Source organism: Felis catus, chromosome X (genome assembly GCF_018350175.1).
Source record: "Felis catus isolate Fca126 chromosome X, F.catus_Fca126_mat1.0, whole genome shotgun sequence".
NCBI lineage: Eukaryota > Metazoa > Chordata > Mammalia > Carnivora > Felidae > Felis > Felis catus.
The window spans coordinates 83576932-83591106 of record NC_058386.1 but is presented as its reverse complement, the minus strand read 5'-3'; the positions used below and the strand labels follow the sequence as shown (position 1 = coordinate 83591106).

General features: G+C 42.5%; 1 long non-coding RNA gene across 1 annotated transcript; it reads right to left on the bottom strand.

The window, feature by feature from the left end:
• Window positions 1-3716: 3716 nt before the first annotated feature.
• LOC123383470 lies at window positions 3717-14175 on the bottom strand. The gene is made up of 2 exons (XR_006593227.1): window positions 12101-14175; window positions 3717-4236 (listed from the first exon to the last, which is right to left on the bottom strand). It is a non-coding gene; the product is annotated as an uncharacterized LOC123383470 (long non-coding RNA).

Here is a 14175-nt window from a genome sequence, read left to right as displayed (position 1 = left end):
GAAGATGGGGAGGGACTTCAGACTGTGATGCACGTGTTACACCTGTGAAAGGAGAGGTTCGGAGGGAGGATTAGGCAGGGAGAATCCCAGACTGCAGTACAATAATGAGAAAGTCTGCACCAGGCCAACAGGGAGTACAAACAAAAGATTACAAAAGGTCCTCCAATGAGCAGAAATGGCCCAGCTCTAGCTGTACAACTATGCTCAGTTATAGTGTGGGAGCAGTCTCAGGAAAGTGTAGTTTTAGCATAAACATCAGGCAAGATCCAAATGTTCTTTTGAGGAAATAGCTGTGTGACTCCATGGCTACCACAGGCCTAATGACTTTTTCTCGCAGTCATCCACATACCTTCTCTGATTAGAGACTGAATTTTTGCAAGGAACCAGAAGCTGATTCATTCTATACTAAGTCACCAGAGAAGCTCCCACTTTCAAGCACTGTCACCTAAAAGCCTGAGTAACCTGGTTAGCAAAGGGTTCTATCCAGGGTCTGAGACCCTCAATGCTTTCTGCTCTGGAGTTGGCTAGGCAAGTCACTTCTTGTACATGTAATGGGGATACCAGCCTTCTGTGTGAGCAGGAAAGTGGTGAGAACCACAGAGAACCAGGCTCTGGATGTTGCTGACCATCTACCGTTAATGCCTTCAAAAGCTTCTTCACACCAATTTACAACTTGATGGCCCTGGCCCCTCAAGTCATTCGGATGTTCACACAAGTGAAACCCGTTTTCTCCTACGTCATTCAACCTCATTCCTTTGCAAGTTCCCTTTACTTGGGCTCACCTCTGCCTATGGGCCTAGGATGACACAGACATCAGAAGCACTACACCAGGCACACATAGCAAAAGTCACCACAAGACTACCAAAACAGGTTGGGGCACATCTGAGGCCCTTTGGGGAGTCTACATAAGGCAAGTACAAGAGGGGTGGGTGAGGTTTTGTCTAATGCCTAACTCCATTTGTGTGGGCTACTTCACTGGACTCTGAGGGCCAGCTCCATCTGCTTCAGCCCCAAGTTACCTGGTCAGACCCAGGTCAGACATCTGCCTACTTAAAGACTATCCCAACCAATGTTTCCAGTTATGAATCCTTGGGACTTTATCTCTTCCCCTAAAAAAAGTTCCCCAAAAGAAAAAGGGAAAAGGAAGGAAAGGCAAAGTGTTCTGACTTGCAATGGGGACAGTTTTTGCCCCCCAGGTAAGTATGTCCAGGACAATCTGGCCATCAGCCTCAGAGGGTCTGGTGCCTGCTGCAGCCTGGAGCAGAGAAACCAAAATCAGACGCACCCTGAAGAGGAGTATGACTTGGGTGAACCCTTCCACATTCTGCCTGAATGCCACCCCTCTGAGAACCAGAGAGTTGTATTCTCCCTGTCTTGTCAAACTGGCACAGTGAGCCCCTGGAAACTTACCCCAACTGGAATCTCGCCCAACTAGCATCCATCAGGCTTCCACGACCTTGAAGAATGGTCTGGAAATGTGAAGATCTCCCAAAATGGCATCATAGTGAAAACCAAAAGCCAAAGGCACATTCATTATTGCTCTGCTTCACAGAAAATTTTCATATATTACGCATGTCAATTTTTCTTTATAATTTGTAATTTTTTGTTTCAGTGCTTTTAGAAAAGCATTCGCCCATGAATTCTTATGAATATTTTCTTTTGTTTCTTTTTTTCATTGTATAGTTTACATTCCCTTTGGGAACAGAGAAAATCATACTTCCTGTTCCCATAGCACCCCCAGCCTCTTGCTGTTGGGTAAGGCCGCACGACTAGTTTGGGCCAGTCAGCTCTGCACAGCAGTGATTTCTATTACTTCTAGATTATCACTTTAGAAGAGTGAGTGAGAGATCTCCATGACACTTCACTTGCCAGTGACCAGCAATGTTCCAGGTGGTGGAGACTTTGTCACCTGGAGTCTCTGACAGACTATGGGAAGCAGAGCCCTCTCACTCATGACCTTCACCAATATATGTTGGGCATTTATTGTGTGCTAGGAATAAGCATTTGCCCATTAAGCCACAGAGGCTTGGAGGGTTTTACCCCAGCATAAGTTTAGCTTAACCTGACAAACACAGCAATGACTCTCAAAATTTAGAGTCCAACAGTCACCTGTGAAACTTGTTAAAATGCCTATTGTGTCACAAAAATATACTGAGGGCATATCTATGGATTAGTGTGATTACTCTCTTAGCTGATTTAATACATCGTTCAAAATTGCATACATTTTCATTTTGAACCTTATAATAGTACATGGTACCCAAGTAATAGATACACTCTTTGGAAAAACAAAAGACACAAGAAAAAAGCAAAAATTAACATAAAAATCCAGAATTCTGCCATACAGATTTATTGCTAATCTTCGGGTGTTATCGTTGTCAGGAAATTTCTTGTGAAAAAAAGACCAGGATAGGAATGGAAAAAAAGAATCCATTGTACTTCTTTCGAGAGAGCTCTGTCAAGTCTAAATGCCGCGCGCGCGTGCATGCGCGCGCGCGCGCGCACACACACACACACACACACACACACACACACACTCACCCGGTCGTACACAAACACGCGCACGTGTGGGAGTGTACACCTCAAGGTGGGAGTATAGAGAATGCAATCCCAGAAAGGATTGTCCGCCTGCCCCACCACTGGGGGCTACCGGTATCAGCCAAGCTCGTGCCCATCTGCTGGTATCCAGAGTGCTTACCTCGCTTTCTCCATTTTTCGCTCGACCCGCCCACATCCCCCGCAATAGGAAGCTGGCACCAACGCAGGTTCCCGCCCACCTCCCCAGCATTCCCCATTGCCCACCATTTTCTGAATCTAAATGAATGGAGGGTGGTCCTGTGGTGTGAGAAGTGCTTTACAAGACCTGCTGGGAGTCCTCTTACCCTCTTTTCTCTTCCAGTGATTGGCAGGTGGCTCCCACATTCACACTGTCTTGCAGGGAACCTGGGCATTTTCTTCTTCCTCTTTACCTGGGCCGGTGACCAGCCTGTTTTCAATGCAATAGGGAGCTGATACCCAAATCTGACCGCCCGTCTCCTCCCCAGATCCCTCACCCTAGCCCACAAGTTTTGCTCCCAAATAGACCCGATCAAGGGCAGGAAAAGGGTATAGGCAGTGCAGTCCTAGACTCGCTTTGGTGTTCGCCCTCGCCTTCGGATACCCTTAGCCTCCAGATACCCTCTGCTCTTTCAAACTTCCTGAGATCCGGGGCAGGCAGTAGTCTCCTCCTCTAATGTTTGGGGTCCAGAAGCTCACCCGCCTGCCTGCAAGGTAATAGGGAGATGGTGCTGGGGCAGGAAAGAGGACTCAGAGTACAGTGACTTAAATTCACGCCTGCGTTTTAACCAGTGAAGCCCGCGTTATCAGTGAGCACAGATAACCCTTCCTACAACACAGCAGCAGGAATTAGGTTGTCCCTCCCTACCCCGTCTCCTCCCTCCAGCCAACTTGACTCTGTTAGTCTTTTCAGTCTTTCCCAGAAACATGAAAAGTGTGTCATCTTCCTGGAATTTCTACTTGCCTTTCTCAGATTATCAGGGAGGATCAACCCGTGTCTCCTTTTTTTTCTCTCTTGCTCCCTAGACTGCCCCCCCCCCCCTCAAGACCCAGATCTCTACCATATCCTTTGCAATCCTGTCCAGGGACTGAAATGGGGTTAAGGATATGAGGCCCCAAGTGAGAGAGATTTTTATGAGTTTTTTTTTTAAAATATTTGTCAGTTCTGTTCCATACGGTTATTACTGATACTAATATCCACCTACATCCAGTTTTTCATTAGACAAGAGAAAAGAGCTGTTTGTTGTCATTTGGGAAGCAGGCGGTAGATTCAAGTGTGTGTGGGTAAACAAATAATCCAGCCACCTGTTTTTTCTGCTCAGTAACAACACAAATATAGATCCTTTAGGCAGCCACTTTTTTGAAAGTTTGAAATGTACACAGCAGCTGGGGGCTGCCCTTGTGAGGGGGGTAGGATGGTTTTCCACAAAGTCAGTCTCTGAGGTCATATAATCTCATAGTACTAAGGACAACTTGGAATTTCAGATTTTGAAAGCTGGTCACATTGGGATGCCCGGTGGCTCAGTCAGATAAGCATCCGACTTTGGCTCAGGTCATGATCTCACGGCTGGTGAGTATGAGCCCTGGGTCAGGTTCTGTGGTGAAAGCTCAGGACCTGGAGCCTGCTTCAGCTTCTGTGTCTCCTTCTCTCTCTGTCCCTCCACGCTCACGCTCTGCCTCTCCCTGAAAAATAAATAAACATTAAAAAAAAAACTGGTCACAATATTCTGGTCTTCAAAATTATTATTAATTCAACTTCTACAGTTGATCTATTTCCCACTTCCATACCACGTTCATATTCTTATTAACGCTTTCCAACTGCAAACAAAATTTTCATACTACTTACCACTCCAGAGATAAGAGCTAGGTTGCAGGGCCTAAAACTTAAACTTTGGGGACTGTCTTTAAAAAAGAAGCATTTTTAAAGTTCATTTATTTATTTTGAGAGAGAGAGACAGCCCAAACAGTGGCGGGCAGAGAGAGAGAGGGAGAGAGAGAATCTCAATCAGGCTCCACACTGTGAGGAGTGCAATGCAGGGCTCAAACTCACAAAACCTGAGATCATGACAAGAAATGAAATCAAGACTCAGACACTGAACTGATTGAGGCACCCAGGCACCCCAAGAAAAGAAGCATTTGCTAAGCATATTAAGTCAATCAGAGGAAGACAAATACCATATTATTTCACTCATGTGGAATTTAACAACAACAACAACAACAACAAAAATGGATGAACATAGGGGAAATGGGGGTGTGGGTAGAGAGAAGAGAGAAACAAACAACAAGAGACTCTTAACAAGGGGCTCCTGGGTGGCTGAGTCGGTTAAGATTTTGACTCTTGGTTTCATGCTCAGATCATCATCTTGTGGTTCATAGGTTCGAGCCCTTTGACAGGCTCTGTGCTGACAGTTGTGGAGCCAGCTTGGATTCTCTGTTTCCCTCTCTCTCTGCCTCTCTCCCTGCTTGCTCTCTATCTCTCTCTCTCAAAATAAACATTTAAAAACAACAACAACAACAAAATAAACCCAAAGCTGAAGAAATTCAATGAAATATCAGAGCTCAGCTCAGCATGAATTTACTTCCCAGATATGGGCAGATTGGTATCTCAAACAAGTAGACACAAGAAGTCTAAGCTATCTATGGTCACTATTACTAAGTGGAAGAGCTGGGTCCAAGGAAGTGAGTGTTTCAACTGAATCTCAGTGAACCTCCATTTCTGTCAATGTCCTCCAGCCAAAGACCACAAAGAGCACACCTGGGGTTGAACAAGTTGAGCTTATTGCTTGTTGCCAGGAAGGCCAACACAAGGTGGAAAGTGGGGATGTTGAGGTGTCTCTCTTTGTTGCAATGAACAATAATCCCAGCTTGAATCAACCGCAGGCATGTCCTGGTGGTGTTTGGCTGAAGGGCATTGACAGTGTATGATGTCCGAGAGTCTACATTTTTGCTTCTGCCATTTAGTAACTGTGTGACCTCAGTCAAGTCACTTAAGTTCTCTGATATTCAATTTGCTTATCTGTAAATTGTACATAGTAACAGTATTCACTTCTTTCAGCTGCTATAAGACCTATAAGGAAAATTTGTTTAAAAAAACGTTTAAGTGTCCAGGTTGTGTCTCAACTGGCACCTAGACTAAATAGCTCAGGAATCCAGTGGCCTAGTGAATCTGGGTGCCTGTGATTTTTCTGCAGATAGTGGGCACTGCTCTACTGGCCCTGGAGTTGGCCTCAGTGAGAGTCTTGTAGCCTGCAGTATACCCTTCTCCCCCAGTTAGGGAACCCTTCACCTGAGAGCAATTTCTGCAACCCTCATCCTGGACATACTTGTTCTCTAGTTGTAGTGTACTGGGTAGTGGGAAGAAGACTAGACTCAGACTGAGAAAAACTGGGTTTCAATCCTAACCCTTTCAGTGCTAGCTGTGGGCTTCAGAAGCCTCAGTTTACTCGTGTGTAAAAATGGGTATAACAAACCCTACTTCATGTCTTGTGCAACTAACAAAGATTATGTTTTTGCATGAGGAGTGGGGTGATAAAATGATTCTTTCCTTAGTTGACACCAAGGTTTCTGTTCAGAAAAAGACAGTCTCTTTTAAGGAGAATACTCTGATATGGCAATTGCAGGGAAGAAGGAGAAGTTCTGATGGAAAGGACTGGAAGATAACACATATGTAGCTAAACTGCCCTTCATAAGAAACAAACATGAATTTGGGGTGGGACAAAGAAGGAAAAAAAGGAAATGGGAGAAGGGAGAAAGAAGCAAGAGTGGATCTATGACAGGAGAATGGTTTGCAGAGAACTCCCAAATAGTAATGCAGCCAAGAACTTCTAAAGGTAGGAGTGTTTAGTAATCAATTTTTGATTGTTTATACTGCTATAACATATGACCCTTCATCTACTCAAACTTTGATAAATTATGTTAGTTGCATAAATGCTTCATGTGAGAGGTCTTCATAGAAATCCAGGAAGAAAAGCAAGGATTCTCTCTCTCTCCGTCTCTCTCTGCCCCTTCCCTGCTTATGCTCTCTCTCAAAATAAATCAGTAAACTTAAAAAAAAGATACTCTTAACAATAGAGAACAAACTAAGGATTGATAGAGGGAGGTGCGTGGGAGATGGGCTAGAGGGGTGATGGATATTAAGGAGGACACTTCTGATGAGCTCTGGGTATTGTATGTAAGTGAAGAATCGCTGAATTCTACTTCTGAAATCGATATTGCACTGTATGTCAACTAACTAGAATTTGGGGCACCTGGGTGGCTCAGTCAGTTAATCGTCTATTGATTTTGCCACAGGTCTTGATTTCACAGTTCGTGAGTTCGAGCCACATGTGGGGCTCCACACTACCTGTGCAGAGCCTGCTTGGGATTCTCTCTCTCTGTCTTTCTCTGTCTCTCTCTGTCTCTCTCTCTCTCTCTCCCCTCTGTCTCTCTCTCTGCCCCTTCTCCACTCAATCTCTCTCCCCATCAAAATAAATACACTTTAAAAAACCAGACTAATAGAATTTAAAAAAAGAAGCATTAAAAAGGTATGTGTGTACATGATGCAGGCACTTAAGTACCAAAGTTAATATTTATATATAATGAGAAAAATATTACAAAATTTGGACAGCTGACATATGTGAAACATCCCCATTTCCGTAGAAATCTTGACACAACATGAACAAACCTTTTAGAATCTCTGAAAGTATGAAAGAGTTTTATTTGAGGCCAAGTTAGGATAGCTGCCTGGAAAAGAAATCCTTCACTGGAAAAGAAAGTGTTCTGGAGAACACTTCACAGGAAAGAAAAGTGTTCTGGAGAATGAATAGTCTTTACAGGGCTATATAGTTTTTACACCTTGTAAAAGCTCAAAAGACTATAGGTTAGCATATAGGCAGGAATCGGGAGTTTTACTGTAAAGGAATGCAGGCAGTAAGAGCAATTATCCATATCTCAAGGTCAAGATGGTTTTTCTTTAGGCTACTCATTCACAAAGCAGGTGTACAATGTATGTATGGCATGTGTGGTGGGCCATAAACCAGGATTTTGGTTTGAACAAAGTTTATATACAGTCATGGTGACTTAGAAAGAAATCTAAAATGACTTCCCTTGTTTATCAGGCCTTTAGAGAGTTTTTCTCTCATCCCAAATAACATTTTTATTAATTAACTGCCTGGCACACCTCTAATTTTTTCCCCTACAATTTTTTGGCTACAAACTCTTGGGTCCTCTCTTCACATGACAGCTTTGTAATATCATTTTTTCCTAGAGAAAATGTTAAGATAATTCAATCTTTCCTTTGCATAGTTAATCAATTTATTATGATTATTGATAAAACTTTCAGCTTTACTACTCATTATTGTGATGGGCAAATTTTTAGTATTGTCCAATTTGAGTAAACAGCTGTCAAACTCTATCAAGTTTCTTCCTTATGTGGGTTTAAGATTTTATTTTAAATTTTCTTGTGCAAATTCTTATCTTAAATATTCTTTTGGGGTGCCTGGGTGTCTCAGTTGGTTAAGCACCTGACTTCAGCTCAGGTCATGATCTAGCAGTCCTTGGGTTCAAGCTCCACATCTGGCTCTGTGCTGACAGCTCAGAGTCTGGAGCCTGCTTCAGATTCTGTCTCTCTTTCTCTGTCTTTCTCTCTGCCCCTCCCCTGCTTGCACTTTGACTCTCTCTCTCTCAAAAATAAATAAACATTAAAATTTTTTTTAAATATTCTTTTTTTTTCTATGTCTATTTATTTATTTTGAGAGAGACAGATAGAGAGTGAGCAGGAGAGGGGCAGAGAGAGAGGGAGACAGAGAATCCCAAGCAGGATCCACACTGCCAGTGCAGATCCCAACTTGGGGCTTAAACCCACGAACCATGGGATCATGACCTGAGCCCATCAAGAGTCAGGTGCTTAACCCACTGAGCCACTCAGGTGCCTCTTATCTTAAATATTCTTAATGATTACAGTCACAGTGTCATGTCAGTGTCCTGAAGGGGAGTAGAATTTGCCACCCCCAAATGTGTCTCTTTGGTATATTAGGCACAAGGATTATTTTAGGTTTTCTTTAAAAAACAAAAACAAAAACAAAAACAAAAACCCACCAGCATCCACAGGAAAAGCTCTGAAAACTAAGTAGAAGTTATCCTTTTGAAAGAGGCATTTACATTTATAAAGGGAAATATTCATTTGTAAGGGTGTCTCTCTCTGTGTACCAAGAAAAAAAAGGGTGACTAAATCTCTAGAAATTCTTGCTTTGCCTGGCTGGCTCAGTCAGTGGAGCATGAGTTTTGATCTTGGGGTCCTGAGTTCAAGTCCCATGTAGGATGTAGAGATTACTAAAGAAAAAAATCTCTAGAAACTCCTATCAATGGGAAAGGCAAAGACCTAAATCTACATAACAACCTTACCCTTGTTTACTAAGCTTTGCCTAGTAACCTCCCTTAACTGACTCTCCCACTCCCAACATTTTTTGTCTTTAGCTAGAGTTGGTATTTAAAGTGGTGACCTGGGCCATTTTGGGGAGTTACTCAGTTTTCCTGGGTTTCTCCCACATATATAGGAGATAAATATGTTATTAAACTAGTTTTTCTCCTGTTAATCTTTTATTACAGTGGGTGGCTGGTCTCAGCCAAGAATCTAGAAGGATAAAGGGAAAATTATTTTTCTTCCCGTACCCTTCAAGATTATCCAGCTGGACTAAGAATTAGATTTACATGAGACAGATTAATAGGGGAAAAAAAAACCCTTTATTATGTGCACACAGAGGCCCTGTAATGAAATTGAGACCTAAAGAAATGACCAAAGCAGCTAGTTTTTATACTTTTTAGACAGAGACTAAATAAATCTGTGAGGAATTGACAGGACAAAGAAAACTTAACTTTGGGAGCTTCAATTAGTAATGAATTCTTTTTTTAATTTTTTAACGTTTATTTATTATTGAGAGACAGAGCATGAGCATGGGTGGGGTAGAGAGAGGGGAGACACAGAATCTGAAGCAGGCTCCAGGCTCTGAGCTGTCTGCACAGAGCCCAACGCGGGGCTCGAACTCACAAACCGCGAGATGATGGCCTGAGCCCAAGTTGACGCCTAACCAACTGAGCCACCCAGGTGCCCCAGTTAGTAATGCATTCTAAACAGAATTCAGGCTGGGGTAGTAAATTAATAAAAAGTAACAAAGATTGTTAATACAGTTTTCTCAGCCCCGAATTCCCTATCTCTGGTGATAAGACAGGATACAGGGAGAGTGCTTTTCACATGGGAGATTTATTTCCTTTTGTCAGGATAGAGGAGGGTCTGAGTGTCCTTCTTACAAATAAAGTAACTTTTAAAAATAATAATATTCCAGGGGCTCCTGGCTGGCTCAGTTGGTACAGTACGTGACTCTTGATCTCAGGGTCTTGAGTTTGAGCTTTATGTTGGGAGTAGAGTTTATTTTTTTAAGGAAACACATACATACATACATACATACATACATACATACATAAAGTAATCATATGCCAAAGTGCCACATTTTGGGCATCTTGCCCTTGGCCTCTACAATGGTATCTTAGTCAATGTCAATATTTCATGCCAAATCACCAAGAAATTAATATGAACCTGTGTAGATGTGATCGGGCAAAGCCACAAGCATGGTTTGTGTAGCAAAGGCAAGAATCCATTTTTGATAACTCATACTGTACATATAGGACAGCAATGGAAGTCAAGATGAAAAAAATACCTTGGGATCAGGGAATGAAGTAGGAAATAATGTCAAATGCTGTCAAGTTGCTGGTGTTAAGCAAAGCATATGAAAGTTATTAAGAATGCAGCATTAGGCTCATTAGCCTTAGACTCACACAACCCTAGTTTGAATCCTAGAGCTTCTACTCACCACCTTGTGAAGACTTTCTAGTAATTACTTAATTATACACAGAACGCACTGATAAACACATGAATAAATTATCTAATTAAACCCAAACTAAAAATGATCCCAAATCAACTTCCTGTTAGCTTGATCCAAAACATGCCCACATCCATCTCACCACCAAAAATATGATAGGAAGTAGGAGTGGCAGAAGACAGTAGTCTTAAATTGCAGTCAATATTCTTGCTTTAATGAACTTTACAAAAATATAAGAGACATAGCATGGCCTTTATATTACTTTTCTATTGCCATGTAACAAGATATGAAACTTAGGTATTTAAATTAACACCCATTTATCTGGATCACAGTTTCGTAAGCCAGAAGTCCAGATGTGTTATGATGGTTCTCTGCTCAGGATCTCTTAAGGTGTCAGACAGCCTGCATTCTCATCTGGAGCTTAGAACCCTTTTTCAAGCCTACATGACTGTGGCAGAATTCAGTTCCTTGTGGTTGTAGGACTGAGATCATACTTTGCTCCTAGCCAGTAGCTAGAACCATTCTCAGCTTAGAGATCATCCACATTCCTTGCCACATGGCTCCTCTATCTTCAAAGCCAAAAGTGGAAAATCTCAGTCCTGTTGAATTTCTTTCCTTTCATGCTTCAAATCTCTCTGACACAAGGAAGAGCTATCTCTTTAAGGACTCCATCCAATTAGGTTGGGCCCACTTAGTGATTGTCCTTTGATTGACTCAATGATTTGAGACTCTGCATCAGAAAAATCTCTTTTGCCATGTAATGCAACATAATCATAGGTTATCTTATATTCACAGGTTCCATCTATAATCAAAAGGAGGGAATCAGGGAAGTGTGAAGGTCATTGAGGGGATCATCTTAGAACTTTGCCAACTATTACCCTTCCCAGAGGCCTAATATGGTGCCCATACAAATCCAGGGACCATGAAATGTAAGCTTCATTAGTTTCAAGGTGAATTCACCTCTGCATTACCTCCACTCATTCTGAGTTTTTCACTTTACCTATACAACTGCATTCTGCTAAAGGGACCCCTAAACCTCAACCATACATAATCATGAAATAGTTCCTGCTTACAGTTCTAACAGAAGTTACAAGCTGAATGACCAACACTGGTTTTGCATTTACCTATATTGGGGATGATAGAACCTTACATCTTGGGCATGCAATGAAAGGTAGTCATGATTTCTTGTATATCCACTAGAGTATTTTGGATTGAGGCTGGATAGGTTGGGGGAGACACAAAGGCAAACCACAAGGAAATGGTCCTTGTCCTTTAGAGACATTTGGGAACCTTATCATTACTAAGCCTGCTATGTGGCCCACATGGGGATGGTTGCTTGCATAGGGGAGTGGGCTATTCCACACATGCTCTCTCAGCAGTCTGTGAGGTAGGAATTATTAGTCAGTCCATAGGAATTTGGAGAGAATAATGTCCAGTGCAGATTGGAGTTACTAGAGAAAAATTCAAAGGAGAAGCAAATGACCAAATTAATCTACTTTATTTCCTGATTTCACCTTGCCGTTCTCTTCAAACACTGGATGGTAACCCCACAATCCATTGAATAATCTTAGATTCTCTATCTTGACATTTAAGACAACCTGAGTCACATATTCTCGGCTTTGTCAACCATTTTTCCTCTGCTTCAGCCAAAAGAGACCCCTAATTAGTGTGATCCAAACATGCTTTATACTTACCCACTCTGTGCACTTGCTGTGCCATTCTCCTAGAATGAGTAATTCCTGAAAAGAAAGGAATAGAAATAGGTAATATAAAAGAAAGTACATCTTGTAAAACAATTGTTCCTTGGGATGTTTCAGGAGAGCCATGAGAAGCCAGCCCTATGACAGCAAAGTCTTCACGGCACCATTGCTTCTGGAGAGAACGAGATAGTTTATCTCAACCTAGAGAAAAAGGGATTCTTTCAGAGCACTATAGATCCATTGCTTAGTTTGTAGTCTATGTCTGATTTCATTACTTATCATGGTATGTACATGATCTCTTCACTTTGAACACTTTTGATCCTTTCTTCCATCCTTTCTCATGTCTCCACTTTTGCTACAAGTTCCTCAATTTATTCCATGCACTCTTTGAATAAACATTCTAGAACTCTTCTTCAGCCAAATGGAGCATAGGTGGAAATATTCTCCTCCCAATGAAGTAGATCTTAATCAGTCTTGCTCACACACACACAAAAGCCCTTAAGCTGACTGCATTGAAAACTCCTTCTCTGAAGAGCAAACACAGAAGAGAGGAATTCCCAGTGTGATCATAGAAAGAATGTTAACGCTTACAGCCTGGACATTAGGCCTTGGTGAAGTGGCTCACTGTGTAGCAGATAATGTTGCTTTGTAGGTTAGTCCAAAATTCTTTCTGAGAGCTGACTAGACTGGGAGTTTAAAAAGTAGTGCACCCGCAGGTCTGTGCTCCTCTGACTTGGTGAGTATTTCAGGTTATAGGGTCTGCCAAGACCACCAAGCTGCCACGACCACCACAAGGCACAGAATGGGTTGCTACAGGGATGCCTGGGTGGCTCAGTAGGTTAAGTGTCAACTCTTGAATTCAACTCAAGTTATGATCTCATGGTTCCTGAGTTCGAGCCCCACGAGTTTGAGCACGTGTCAGGCTCTGTGCTGAAAGTGGGGAGTCTGTTTGGGATTCTCTCTCCCTCTATCTCTGCCCCTCCCTGGCACTCTCACAAGCTCTCTCTCTCTCAAAATTAATAGTTAAAAAAAAAGAATGGGTTGCTGCATTCATTCACAAGCACTGTCACTTCTTTTATATACTTTGCATTGTATATTTGTTACTTTAGTAGTAACCAGTGTCACACCACTTGGCACCAAATCCAAATCATCATTCTTGCACATCTCTGAATTCAGACTAGACTAAAAATTTAGAAATATAAATTTGTAAATGCTATAAGGATACAATTTAATAAATCGGCTTTTGACCTCATTTATATATGAGAAAATAGAGACAGAAAAAGATTAAATATGTTTCCAAATTCATCTAGCAAGCCAGGAAAAAGATTGGCCCTGGAATGCATGTCTGTGGAATCCCAGCTATTGTTAGTAGATTCCTTGACTAGCCTATATAATTCAGGAGGGACTTTTCCCCACATCTCACCTTCCAGAGTTTTTCAGAATATGTTACAGGGGTATTCCCTTGGTGAAAGCTGCTCACAAAAAGTGGACAGTACAGGCCTTTTCAGGTAGCAGGAGTTGAAGGTATCAGAAGGCAAGCAGGGCAGCCATGCAAGCAAGGGGGAAGGCAGTCAGCCCCTGTCAGCTGCTGCCATGACAACCGTATCCAGGGGCGTGGCCTTTCTCTGGGGGATCTGAGGAAGCCCAGAGTGAGTTTCTGGTTTAGGGATTCCTGTTCCCTGATGAGGCTGCACTTCTGTGGCAGAAACAGAGCCCCTCCCTCTGAGCCTGTCTACAGCACAGACTCCATGGAGGTCTGGTTTTACTTTGCAGGGCCTGTCTGCCTGGAGTTGAGGAGAAATGCCCTCCCCAGCTCAGAGGTTCCCCCTTCTTCTGCCACCTCTGCATTCTTTCTTAATGACACCCATGGCAGTACTTTAGTCTCAAGACTATCTGCTGTGGATTGCAGCAGGCCCTATTCAGCCTGTAGCTCTCAGGCTCTCCCAAATAGCCAAGTGGAAATGGAATGACAAGAGTCTTCTCTTTTCTGCTTCTGGCCATCCTAACTGGGACTACCTCCTCTCCTCTCCTCTCCTCTCCTCTCCTCTCTTCTTCTCTCCTCCCCTCCC